Genomic DNA, 14967 nt, shown 5'->3' with positions numbered 1-14967 from the left:
ATGAAAATCGTGAATTGATTACGAGTCAAGTCTGAGTACTGGACTCAAGTACTACAACACTGACAGCCACTCCTCTATTGGAAATGTTTTATTTGTGAAAATGTATGTCATTTCTCTAGTGTTGGTCTGGTCCAGAAACTAACTTCAACTAGACCCCCATTGTAGATCTGAAGAAACTGATAAACATCTTGTATTTTTCTTATTAAAAACAAACCCATTTGATTTATTTTAGCTAAACTTCCAAAATCTTTAAATTAGTCAGGTTTGACTTTAATAGGTTTAAATATCACATGCAGCTTTGTGTAATCTTTTTCTGTGTCATTATGTTTGTGTTTATTTGTGATTCAATGTCAGCGTTCTGAGACACCATGATGTAAAACTGAATTTTACCGTACTGTTTTCATGCTGCTGAGTGCTAAGTTTGGGCATCGTTCAGGATACCTGATTGTATTATCACTACCTAACCTAACTGAAGAGATTACAATAGGTGTAGTAGCTCCATTCAACCACAAGGTGGAACTATCGACCCTTAATAAAAACAGCTTGAGTAAAAAGTTGCCCAAATTTTGCCAAACGGCCCGATTGGCAAGCTGTACTGTGCAGTAGGCCTACTACTGAAACCAATAAACGGAGTTAGAAAATTCGGAGTTAGAAATTCACAGGTTTCAAACTTTCCCCATTTTTCTTTTTCAGGTCACATATTATTTTTTTCAGAAAAATTACAAAATTGTAGGTTCTAAATCCATAACAATGCTTAACCCACATCAGGAGACGACTTTTGAGGTCTGGGAATAATCTAACATTTACATTTTTGAGAGTAGTTACCCATTGTTTCAAGTGTGCAGGCACCTAGCACTATTGTCTGATTATAAGTGTTTCTGTAGCGCATGAGGGAGTTTGCAAAAGAAATGGCCACTGGATTGACGCAAATAATCATGATATCATTCTGACAGGTAGGTATAGGCTACTTTGTAGCTAGTTAACATTTAATATAGAATGTTTTTGGGCGGGCCTTTCCATCTACCATAAGACGGTTAGGCCAATCATAAGCTTCGCTATATTTATCCTGTTCCTTAATTGTTTGACATCTGTGTTTTACGTCATATTATGAGGCATATCTTACATTGCTTCAAACTAGCCTATAGCTAAAATCTCACCATAGAAACGTTGAGGCAATTAATTTGTATAAAGACTTACTCATATGCGTTCTCCTGTTCTGTTGGTTTTCTTTCAACTATCTTTCATTGTCTAGCACCTAAAGGCATTATCCTAATCATAGTATCAACCATGATAGTTGTTGCATCTTTAAATCCCCTCTCTTTCTAATGGGTATTTCCATCTCTGTTCATGAAACCGCTTGCATGGTTTTTAGAACTGTACATGTTTTCCCGCCAATTGCATTTCGTAGGTCTACTGCGGCGTGCACATTGCTGCGCCTAAAATGCGAAAAAATAACAGTTTAGCAACATTTTAAGATAAACATTCCGATCTGTTCCGTAATCCCTATTAATCGATACAGCCTATACGTCCACTACACTACTTTGATACGTATCAGTGGGGATTTAAGAATTTAAGATTTAAGAATGAAGTATATGCATTTAAGAATTTAAGAATTAAGTATATGTGTAACGGATGTGAAATGGCTAGCTAGTTAGCGGGTACGCGCTACTAGCGTTTCAATCAGTTACGTCACTTGCTCTGAAACCTAGAAGTAGTGTTGCCCCTTGCTCTGCAAGGGCCGCGGCCTTTGTGGAGCGATGGGTAACGATGCTTCGTGGGCGACCGTTGTTGATGTGTGCAGAGGGTCCCTGGTTCGCGCCCGTGTCGGGGCGAGGGGACGGTTTAAAGTTATACTGTTCGGAATGTGGTTGTGCATTAGCGGGTTATCTTGTTCTAACAGTCAGTAGCTAGGTTTCCATCCAACTGGCGACAGATCTTCATGTGAATATACAAAAAATTCTGCATAAATAAAATATGGCCATTTTCCCACTAGTGGTGTTTCCACCAAATATAAAAGTCACTGCGTGATGACGTAGTGCACACAAAATGTACTTGCATACTTACATTTTCATGTAGTTGAAGTTAAAGGTTTTTCCATCTAATTTTCAACTCTAACGATAGTTTTGTCACAAACTGTTGCTTTAAATAGCAAATGTGCCTACTCCGGTCTTGGCACGTTGCACTCTAGCCAACAGCTAGCAGATAGGAGACAGTGCGGGTAGGCTAGTCTATATGATGATATTATTATGGGTAAGAGTGAGAATATTTTATTTGTCAAACGGCAGTCAAGCATCAATCATGTAACCAGAATAAGAGCCTCAATATTTATTGGAAAGGAGAATCAAGATCACAGTGCACTTTCACCACCCTTTGACGTTTAGCATAATTTATTTTATCTGTATACAGCCTAATAAACTGCATGGTTTTCCAAGTCATAGTCGGAGGACCAATCACCAAGCTCTATTCTTAAACAATTACTATATAAATAGCCAACATCGTTTAAAACAGTACTACAATGATCTATTCTCACAAATACATTTAGGGTGCGTTCGTATATTCACTCTGGAGTGCCAGAGCGCGCTCACAACAGCAGTCAAGCACCCAAGCTAACTGGCTAAAGTTAGCTAGCTACTTCCAGACACAAATGAGACCACCTCACTCTGACCATTTTTCTCGACCTAGCAGAGTTGGTTATGCTGTTTTTATGTTACCCAGCGCGTTGATGACTTAACTGTGCGGCTGGAAACAATTTAATTACGCTTTTTTGACACGTTTACAGACACCGGCCATATTCAATGGGTGTTTTAAGCGTTTGTAAATTCATCAGTTATTCTGTGCTCTGGCACACTCAGACGAGAGTGCTCTGAAATCGGAGTAGATAGCCAAAGTGAAATTACGAACGCACCCTTAATAACCTCATTCTTCAACTAGCAATCAATACACAGCAATAAATAATGTTTCCCCTTTTGTCTATACCCAGTATGGACTGAGCATCCGTTACCATGACGACGGCAGCTGGTTTCACAGGAGCTGTGGTTAACTATTGTTAGCTACTATGCTAGCGGACATTAACAAACTTAACTATGAAAACAATAACATAACTACGCTCATTTTACCTTAGTATTTCTTATGTGCTTTACAACTCGCTCACCTTGGAAATAAACTTTAAAATAATGTGTTTATATCTGGTTGTTCTTGGTACAGCTACAGTTGGCCTGTCTGTAATTCAACTGATAAAACTAGCTAGCGCGAGGACCACAGCAGCTTATCAAGCAACCACTAGAGCGAGCAGCCCCCTCTGTTGGCCGAAACCAGCACAACCACAATTCTACAAATAAATGATTACCTAGAAATTACAAAGTTGACAATTTCTCACATTCTCCCCCTCTTGAAAAATGTTCTCCCAACATTACAACTATACAGGTAAATTACACCTTTAACTACTTTTTGGCATTACACAGGGAACCCAAAAATGAGCAATTCAACTGTACCGCTTATACAGTAAGGTATTACCCTTTTTACACAGCAATCGTTTCCCTTTTTACTTGCTGTTTCTGACAAATAGGACTATTGTGCACTATGGTAGCATAGCTGCCTCAGACTTAATCAGAACCTGTCCATAATGGTATGCTAAATGCATTATTATAACAACCTGTCACGTAGAGTAGGCCAGAAGGCTAAACTAAAAAACCTAACCTCTAAAAAATAAACAGATGGCGGAGCCGCAAAAGTTCTTCTGTGCAAGGGTGTTTATTTACATACTGATTCCAGAACAAAAACAACAGTACTGCCATCAAACGTATACCTTATGGGCCAGCTAAAAACAATGCTGCCCCATCCACAGCTAAAAACAATACTGCCCCATCCACAGCTAAAAACAATACTGCCCCATCCACAGCTCAATCCAAAATGCCTCTTCATGAACTGAAAGAGAGGCTCCTTTTGTAGGGCTAGCCCCTCCCTCAGAACAATTAACACTAATTAATTAAACAATTACCTATTCAAACCTACAATTTCTATTTAACTAAACATACTAAAGTATATACATTGCAACACGTTTTTTATGAAACAATATCCCAATATAACATTTACAAAATTACATCAATACTGACATAGTGTCTTTCAATATGCCCATTTACATTAATGAGCCATTCGGGATAGGCACTACAAAGTCAGCCCAATTCCCTTAGCTCGGGTCCTTATCCAGCAATTTTATTTGTCTCATATTTCAGTTGGATAAAATGGTTCAGTAGGATTCTTAGGACTTATATTACACCATACAAGTATTTCAATAATCTTATCCACTCATATTGCTGACAGCGAAATAGCTGCCTCAAACTGTTATTACAGTCTGAAGTAAACTGCTTAACAGATAGGCTGGCTGAAAATATATACATATACAGTACCAGTCAACAGTTTGGACACACCTACTCATTCAAGGGTTTTTCTTTATTTTTACTATTTTCTACATAGAATAATAGTGAAGACATCACAACTATGAAATAACACATGGAATCATGTAGTAACCCAAAAAGTGTTAAACAAATAAAAATATTTTTTATATTCGTCAAAGTAGCCACCCTTTGCCTTGATGACAGCATTGCACACTCTTGGCATTCTCTCAACCAGCTTCACCTGGAATGCTATTCCAACAGTTGAAGGAGTTCCCACATATGCTGAGCACTTGTTGGCTAAGGTCGGGGGATTGTGGAAGCCAGTTCATCTGATGCAGAACTCCATCACTCTCCTTCTTGGTCAAATAGACCTTACACTGCCTGGAGGTGTTTTGGGTTATTGTGATAGTCCCACTAAGCCCAAACCAGATGGGATGGTGTATTGCTGCAGAATGGTGTGGTAGCCATGCTGGTTAAGTTTGCCTTGAATTCTAAATAAATCACTGACAGTGTCACCAGTGAAGCACCATCACACCTCCTCCTCCATGCTTCACGGTGGGAACCACACATGCAGAGATAATCCGTTCACCTACTCTGCGTCTTACACAGAAACGGCAGTTGGAACCAAAAATCTCAAATTTGGACTCATCAGACCAAAGGACAGATTTCCACCGGTCTAATGTCCATTGCTCGTGTTTCTTGGCCCTAGCAAGTCTCTTCTTCTCATTGGTGTCCTTTAGTAGTGGTTTCTTTGCAGAAATTCAACCATGAAGGCCTGATTGAAGCAGTCTCCTCTGAACAGTTGATGTTGAGATGTGTCTGTTACTTAAACTCTGTGAAGTATTTATTTGGGCTGCAATCTGAGGTGCAGTTAACTGTAATTAACTTATCCTCTGCAGCAGAGGTAACTCTGGGTCTTTGTTTCCTGTGGCGGTCCTCATGAGAGGCAGTTTCATCATAGCGCTTGATGGTTTTTGCTTCACTCGGTCATGTGACGGGCCATAGCTCGGTGCAACCCAGGCCAGTTTGATCGAATCCCCTCATTGGCATGACCCTTCCCAACAAGTTGATTCAGCTGAAGCCTCTGTGTTAGTGCTGGGATGGAACAAGAGCCTGCAAACCATGTGGATGGGCTGTCCAGAACTGGAGTTGCATGCCCCCTTATTAACTGTGAGATGTCATTAAGCAGTTGAGTAAACTGTCATTATAAAACTGTTATTGTACGTATTTGACGTATTTTATCAGGGTCTTGGGAGGATCGGATAGTAACTCTTGATCCAATACATGTTAAGGGTGCTTTAAATGACTCTGTGCTTGCAAAGTAGTTTTATCACCACAGACAGGAGTTTGGCTGAGACACCCCACAGCCAGTTCAAATCTAAATCTGGATATGAAATGTCACAAGTTGTGGCATGGATCCACAAAACAACCAATCTTGGCTCAGGTAATTCAGATTTTATTTCCCAGATCACATGTCTCGCTGTAAGCAATGTGAGGACCTCATGGTCGACTAATAAGGTCAAAATAATGTGCTGGACTGTATCGGGGGCAGCAGGTAGCCTAGTGGTTAGAGCATTGGGACAGTAACTGAAAGGTTGCTGGATCGAATGCCAGAGCTGACAATGTATAAATCTGTTGTTCTGCCCTTGAACAAGGCAGTTAACCAACTGTTCCCCGGTAGGCCGTCATTGTAAATTAGAATTTGTTCCTTTAAAAAAAAAATATTTTACCCCCTTTTCTCCCCAATTGCTAGTAATTACTATCTTGTCTCATCACTACAACTCCCGTACGGGCTCGGGAGAGACGAAGGTCGAAAGCCATGCGTCCTCCAAAGCACAACCCAACCAAGCCGCACTGCTTCTTAACACAGTGCACCAAGGAAACACGGAGGAAACACCGTGCACCTGGCCCCCTTGGTTAGCGCGCACTGCGCCCGGCCCGTCACAGGAGTCACTGGTGCGCGATGAGACAAGGATATCCCTACCGGCCAAACCCTCCCTAACCCGGACGACGCTAGGCCAATTGTGCGTCGCCCCACGGACCTCCCGGTCGTGGCCGGCTGCGACAGAGCCTGGGCACGAACCCAGAGTCTCTGGTGGCACAGCTAGCGCTGCGATGCAGTGCCCTAGACCACTGTGCCACCCGGGAGGCCCCTAGAATTTGTTCTTAATTGACTTGCCTACAGTATAGGTATGAGGTCCTTCAGCATGCAGTGTGAAGTCAATGGAGGACTAAATGTAATACATTTACAAGGATAAACACTGTTGTGTTTTTCAGCAAGATCTACAGATCTTTGGACTAACAAGTCCACAGTTATTACACCCTGCCTAGTGACCTTCTCCAACCATGACCATGATCCAAACTGGGTGTCAGAAATACATGCAGCCTAAAGTAGTTTGGGATTGATTCATGACCCTGCGTCATAGAGATGGTATCAAACCTTTTGAGCTGTTCTTGAAACTAACATTTGATTTCATACAGTCGATGGCAGAGTTACAGGAAGCAAACTAAATCAACAGATCATTTACAAGCCCAATATGGCCATGTTCAGAAACAGGTGTGTCAGAAATCGCTGAACTCCCCTTCAGCTGCAGCTGTTGGAACACAAGCGTCTCTGGGGGAGCAGGGGACTCATCCTAGCCAAGCCTTCTGGAACAGAAAAGACAAGTGACAGTCTAATCCACTAAATGACCCCATCAAAGATCACTGTTTAGAAGTTAAACCCTTCACATCCAGTCGCACAATTGGAAGACTGATTTAAATTATGGGGAAAATAGAAAGTGTTCCTGTCTGCCGATGAATGAGTTGAATAGAAGGTGTTGAATAGAAAGTTGTCCAGTTTAACTGCTGCTTTGGTGATAGCCTTGACCTCCAGGGTTGTGTTCATTAGGCACAGTGTAGCAAAACATTAAAAGGTGGTGGCCACCGGCTTCCTGAGTTGGTATTGATAAATGTTAAATTAATTAACCATCACAACTAAGCCAATATGACAAGAATTAGGATCAACTTGAATTTGCAAATCAATTTTAATCAAGGTCAACAACACACTCCGTGCCTCTTGTCATGTTCAATTCAGTGGCCGTTACAGAGAACCTCATAACAGGGCCGTTAAATGTCATAAATGTTCCAACTTTAATATTTTTTTCCTCAATTATGCTTTAACATAATGTCAAATATGTCAAAAACGCTTCCTCCAAAGGACCCTTCTAAGGTTTAAATGTTAAAAAATAAAAAATAATTTTTATTTTTATTTTATTATGGTATTTTGTTGTTGTAGTTTGGTGAGGAACCACCCCAATAACGTTCTAATAGCTACAATAATGTGGCAAACAGACTGACTTTCTAGCTAACCTCCCTTCCTCAAGTAGTTAATGTTTCCTCTTTCAGAACCTGTTCATAATCCACTTCCCTCTTCCTATTTACATGTTGAACTCTACATCTGAAACTATGAAAATCACCAACGCCAACAAACACAAGGTTTCTTGCCGCTTCACTTCTTGAACCCCTAATGACATCAGAGTGGGATGAATGTGTCTGATCAGCTTGCCCTCGCACTCCCTTGGGGCAAAACCTTTATATAGAATTATGATTCCAGAGTATCTTATTGGTTGCATTGCATCAACCAATGGTTGCATGCCACGTCAAATTGCTATATCATATGATGTGGTTAACTGATATGCAGACCCAGGCGTTCTGAGATCTAGCATGCTTCTCCAATGTAGGCAGCATGGAGGATGGTCATATTGTTTCAGAACCACAGATTTCACAAAACCTGCAACTAAAGTAATCTGACAGAGTAGGTAACTGCTCACTGCTCCAAAAACTGCCTTCTGACACCATGTATTTAGTCTGTGTTGACTGACTGTTGGGCCTTCATTCCAACCTTTTCCCGCCACTGTGGATTCTATTTATAGCCGTCTCATAAAAGTGTGAAGCCTTGGCTATGTATGAAGCCTCCGCTATGCTGACGAAGCGATCTAGCCTCCAACTCATTGCAATTTGAACCCTCTGGTAAATCTGGATAAGTATAACATTACCGAATACATTAAAATAGTTTTTTTCCTAAACGGGTCTAGGCTTGTTATTGCTTGTTTAGCAGATGAGGATTTGTGAAACTTACTCCTCAGGACTTGAACTCCATTGAAAACCTGTGGTTTGAATTGAGGAGGGCAGTCCATCAGTGCAGACATCCAAGATTTACCTCCACATTTGACAGTAGGTATGTTGTTCTTTACTGCTTATGCATCCTTATTTCCATGCCAGACACACCACTGGTGTACGTGGGCAAAGAGCTCTAATTTCATGTCTACGGAAACCCTCTAAACTGGAACAAACATTTCAGTAAAGGGTGTAATAAGTCTAAATACTAACAGATTGGATTAGTTTAGAAAAATGTTATTAATTAAGCAACCAATGTTGAGTAAGGTTGGTGGAATCTTATTCAAAATGATTCACAACTTTTATGGCTGTCAAAGGTGCTTTCACCAAGTTAACTTTGGGGGTGTCCCGAGTGGTGCAGCGGTCTAAGGCACTGTATCGCAGTGCTAGAGGCGTCACTACAGACCCAGGATCGATCCCAGGCTGTGTTGCAATGTCCTTGTCCCATTGCGCACTGACTTGGGTAGCCAGTTTAGAACAATCCCTCCTTGTCTCATCATCCTGGCATCTGGGAAACTAAGCCAGTGTAGTGTTTTATTACAGGTGCCTCTCAGCGCTGGACAAAGTGTTCCTGGGTGGACGTCAGTCAGGCTGTGTTGGACCTATCCATGTGGATGGCCTTCGTATCCCATTCAGATCTTGGTTCTGAGGCAGATGGTCTCCAATACAACTCAAAAGATGATCTGGTCCCAGATGACTGTGACACAGACTAAAGAGCAAAATTAACTTCGGCTTTTAGCTCTAAAATGTAATCATTGTAATTCCATTAGTGCCTCAAAATATTTATTTTACAAGTCTTTCGATGACATGAAACAGTACAGGGAAACTCAGTACATGTGTGAGAATTGTCTTAGCATGGTGGAAAATGCTGATACTAAAGGTGTATTGCAGGAGCTGTGGCAATCGGAAAGTCTGAAAAGGCATTTAAAAAATATATATTTGCCATTAGAAGAGCACATTCAGAATATGTCTCAGGAACCTGAGATTACAAACAATTTAAATCATTGATTTGATAGAGAACAAACGTCCTTGTCTGCAGTTTATGTTTTGAGCTCCAAAAGCCACACATGAACACGTACTTGAAACCTTTAGTAGATGAATGTATTACTTTGCAAGATCAAGGTGTCAAAATGGAAAAATCCTGAAGTTGCTTTTGTGATTAGCAAAGTCTTTCCTTTAATTTTAATCAGTGACTCAGTTGACAGACCTCTTCTTCAAAACTTTAAACAGCGTAATGGGGAATTTGAACAGTTTAATGGTGAATTTAAACAGTTTAATGGCGAATTTGGCTCCAAAAAGGTTCTATAGTAGCAAAGGGAAGAGGGTATACACGTGCATATCCTTTTGAGGAAAACTATCGACTCGGAAATCAGTCTGACTTATTTATAGATTCAGCACTATAGTCTGGCAAAACTGGAAAGGGAATTAATGGCCCCAGTATTTTATCTCGGCTTGAACATTTTGACATAATGGAGGGACCTATCCCAGATTATATGCAAAATGTGCAATTGGCGGTTGCCAGGAGCATGACCAGGTCATGGTTGAACAGTGAAAATCATGAGATGTCATGGTGTAGATACTGTGTAGGTAGATCAGCTCAACGTCTAGATGACATGCGTTTGAATATTAAGTCACCATGCCACGGCTCACGTGACCCATGTTTGATGACCCAAATAACATTTTTGAAAGGCACACGAATGGTACATGTAGCTTCTGTACTATAGTGTTCCACTACTTAAAGGAATTTTGCCAAATCGTTACTTAACTAATTGGTTAAAACTCGTTAAGGGAGTACCTCTACTACTTGGCGAGAGCATTACAGGAAGTCTGATTTCTGAGGTTTTTATGGGGTGGGTAATGTTTCTTGCAACCTGTATCTTTGCCTCCACCTGCCAAGAAGTGTTTGCAATTGGGGTCCTCTCTGGACCTTTTTCATCTTGAACAACGTTTTCCAAAAACAATGAATATACTGTATGTTGCCCTAAGAGTTGTGCAAAGTGTCAACATGATTACAGCTGTCAAAAGTGCATCCAACAAGCATTAACTCTGAGGTGTGAAGGAATACGAAAACAAGACATCTTTATTTTGAATTATTTTGGAAATGTTTCTATAATTTGTTCCTTCACTTTAGAAATTTGGATGATAATAACATTTTTATATTGAATTTTAAGGCAGTAAAAAAGGGCTGTGTAGCTGTTTACTGGGCACTTTACTGTATATGTTAAGTCCATTCCCTTTACCTGGTCACCTGGCACTACCTTGTAATTCATTCACCTTTTATGTTGATGTGTTCCTAATATGTTTCCCTCTTGTTTATCTTCCAGACCACCACATCCTTCCACAACCTAACCTTCCAACAGGCCTTTCAACCTCCAACTCCTAAACCTTAATCAAAGGTTCCAAACCATCCCCTATGAGCTCTGTGTTCCTGTTCCGCTGTGTTTTAAATACCTTAAACCTGGATTCCTAATCTCCCTCCTCTCATTGCAATTTGACCGATGCGCCATGTTGGCAGCAGAAATCCTTAACCAGTCAGTTCTATAGAAAACATCCTAATACAATCCTTCCTGAGGCAAAGCCAAGCAACACACAGGTCATATGTCTTGCAAGATCTTTGCACATTAAAATAACTTGAACGTCATAAACTCTTAGTCTGCATGGTGCTAAAGTTCTCTCCCCCCACAAACACGGAGAGTAAATATCTTGTCTATTAACAGTGGCATCAGTGTCAGAATTAGGCTGTGTTGGCAGATATGCCAAACATTAAACCTTGGCTGTAGTGAAGACGAGAGCACAGTCCAAGAAATGAAAAGGCCTTGATGGGATCCTTCCAGATGGTCACCCTGCTCAACTAGTGTATCCAGCAGATATGGGGCTTCTTGTACTGATGTGCTGGGTGGACACTGAACCTGAACAAACAGGGTGTATTCAGGGAGGTGAAATGTTCTGAACATTGCTGGTAGAAATGTATTGAATAGAGACAACATGATTTCCTGTTCTACCTGACAGACAGTAGCTGCAACATATGAGACACAAAGAACATTTAAACTACTGTTTGAAAACAGAAGAGATATGATCGACATTGAAGAATGTGAAACGCCTGACTGGAAAGAAGAACTTGCTTCATTACATGTTAACAAATTTCTCTGTGTCTCGAAAAGTTTCTAGAGTTGTCTCTTAGAAATATATAAAAACTGTAATGTAAAGGTATCTATTAATGTTCAGTTTTATATTGAGATATATATTTTATACATTTATATATAATATACTGAACAAAAATATGCTGAAATAAAATAGCTTATTTCTCTTAAATGTGCACAAATTTGTTTACATCCCTGTTAGTGAGTATTTCTCCTTTGCCAAGGTAATCCATCCACCTGACAGGTGTGGCATATCAAGAAGCTGATTAAACGGCATGGTCATTACACAGGTGTACCTTGTGCTGGGGACAATAAAAGGCCACTCTAAAATAGGCGGTTAAATCACACCAAACAATGCCACAGATGTCTCAAGTTGAGGGAGCGTGCAACTGACATGCTGACTGCAGGAATGCCCAACAGAGCTGCTGCCAGAGAATTAAATGTTAATTTCTCTACCATAAGCCGCCTCCAACATTGTTTTAGAGACTTTGAAAGTTGGCCTCACCACCGCAGACCACGTGTAACCACGCCAGCCCAGGACCTTCACATCCAGCTTCTTCACCTGCGGGATCGCTTGAGGGGGTGCTGAGGAGTATTTCTGTCCGTAATAAAGCCCTTTTGTGGTGAAAAACTCATTCTGATCGGCTTGGCCTGGCTCCCCAGTGGGTGGGCCTATGCCCTCCCAGGCCTGCCCATGGCTGCGCCTCTGCCCAGTCATGTGAATTCCACAGATTAGAGCCTAAGGAATTTATTTCAATTGACTGATATCCTTCTATTAACTGTAACTCAGTAAAATCTTTGAAATTGTTGTGTTGATGTTTTTGTTCAGTGTATATATATATATATATAGCAGCATCATGCTGTGGGGATGTTTTTCAGCGACAGGGACACTAGTCAGGATCGAGGCAAAATACAGAGAGATCCTTGATGAAAACCTGCTCCAGAGCGCACAGAACCTCAGACTGGGGCGAAGGTTCACCTTCCAACAGGACAATGACCCTATGCACACAGCCAAGACAACGCAGGAGTCTGAATACTTTATGAATGCACTGTGTGTACAGTGCATTCATAAAGTATTCAGACCCCTTGACTTTTTCCTCATTTTCTTAGGTTACAGCCTTATTCTAAAATTGATTAAATATTTTTTTTCTCTCCTCATCAATCTACACAGAATACCCCACAATGACAAAGCAAAAATACGTTTTGAGAAATTGATGCTAATTTATAAAAAATAAAGAAAAATATATATATATCACAGGAGGTTGGTGGCACCTTGATTGTGGATTAGATCATGGCAATGGCTGGGGCAGAATCAGTGGAATGGTATCAAAGACACCAAACACATGGAAACCATGTGTTTCCATTTGCTCCGTTCGAGCCATTATTATAAGCCGCCCTCCCCTCAGCAGTCTCCAGAGATATATATAATTTCATTAGCCAGCTCATCTGCTAAGCAGTTAACTTCAGAGTGTAATCAAAGTTTGAGGCAGTTATATCGCTGTCAGCAATATAAGTGGATAAGATTATTGAAATACTGGTATGGTGTAATATGTTTTGGAATGTTTTGCTACACTGTGCCTAATGAACACACCACTGGTTCCGATCCAACAAATTGCGTACAACATTATTGAGATGATTGCGATATTAAAGTTGAGCCAACTCTTAAGTGGGATAAATTGCAGGACTATAAAGCAGAGGCTGCTATCATCAGGTCATCAGATATAACAGCTGCCATAGAGGTCAAGGCTATTACCAAAGCAGCAGTTAAACTAGACAACCTTCTATTCAACACTTTCTATTCAACTCATTCACCGGCAGACAGGAACACTTTCCATTTTCCCCATAATTTAAATCAGTCTTCTTATTGTGAGACTGAATGTGAAGGGTTGAACTTCTTAACACTGATTGTTGGTGGGGTCATCTAGTGGATTGGACTGTCACGTGTCTTTTCTGTTCCAGAAGCCTTGGCTAGGACGAGTCCCTGCTCCCCCAGAGACGCTTGTGTTCCAACAGCTGCAGCTGAAGGGGAGTTCAGCGATTTCTGACACACCTGTTTCTGAACATGGCCATATTGGGATTGTAAATGATGTGTTGCTTTGGCACTCTTCTTGTAACTTTACCATTGACTGTATGGGATCAAATGTTAGTTTCAAGAACAGGTCAGCAGGTTTGATACCATCTTTATGACGCAGGGTCATGAATCAATCCCAAACTACTTTAGGCTGCATGTATTTCTGACACCCAGTTTGGATCACGGCCATGTTTGGAGAAGGTTACTGACAGGAAGTAATACTTTTAGACTTGTTTGTCCAAAGATCTGTAAATCTTGCTGAAAAACACAACAGCTCCCCATTTGATCCAAGTGTTTCTCCTTGTAAATGTATTAGATTAATATTACATGCATCCCTCCATTGACTTCACACTGCATGCTGAAAGGTGAAGACCTCATACCTATACTGTGGACCACAGAGAGATCCGATACAGGCCAGCACATTATTTTGACCTTATTAGTCGACTAGACGGTCCTCACATTGCTGCTACCGTAATAGATTTACAGAGAGACATGTGATCTGGGAAATAAAATCTGAATTACCTGAGCCAAGATTGGTTGTTTTGTGGATCCATGCCACAACTTGTGACATTTCATATCCAGATTTAGATTTGAACTGGCTGTGGGGTGTCTCAGCCAAACTCCTGTCTGTGGTGATAAAACTACTTTGCGAGCGCAGACAGTCATTTAAAGCACCCTTAACATGTATTGGATCAAGAGTTACTATCCAATCCTCCCAAGACCCTGATAAAATACTTCAAATAGGTACAATAACAGTTTTATAATGACAGTTTACTCAACTGCTTAATGACATCTGGCAGTTAATAACAGTATATCAGGGACCTGTAACTCCTGTTCTGGATAGCCCATCCACATTGTGTGCAGGCTCTTGTTCCATCCCAGCACTAGCATAGTGGCTTCAGCTGAATCAACTTGTTGTGAAGGGTCATGCCAATGAGGGGATTCGATTATTCTGGCCTTGGTTGCACCGAGCTATTGCACGTCACGTGACCAAGTGAAGCAGGTGAGGGAAGCGCACCCTGCTGAAATTGAACAGCAATTTGTGGCATTTAGTCATATTGTCAACATTGCAGCACGATGCATCGTTCAGAAACATACGATATATCTCTTCAACAGAAAATACTGCATATGTTAGAATTTTCTAACTAGTTTTTATTGGGAAGGCAAATAAAGCGTTTGTATCAAAAGCAATCACTTTTGCATG

Source organism: Salvelinus namaycush, chromosome 2, assembly GCF_016432855.1.
Source record: "Salvelinus namaycush isolate Seneca chromosome 2, SaNama_1.0, whole genome shotgun sequence".
Lineage (NCBI taxonomy): Eukaryota > Metazoa > Chordata > Actinopteri > Salmoniformes > Salmonidae > Salvelinus > Salvelinus namaycush.
This window is presented reverse-complemented; position numbering follows the sequence as displayed.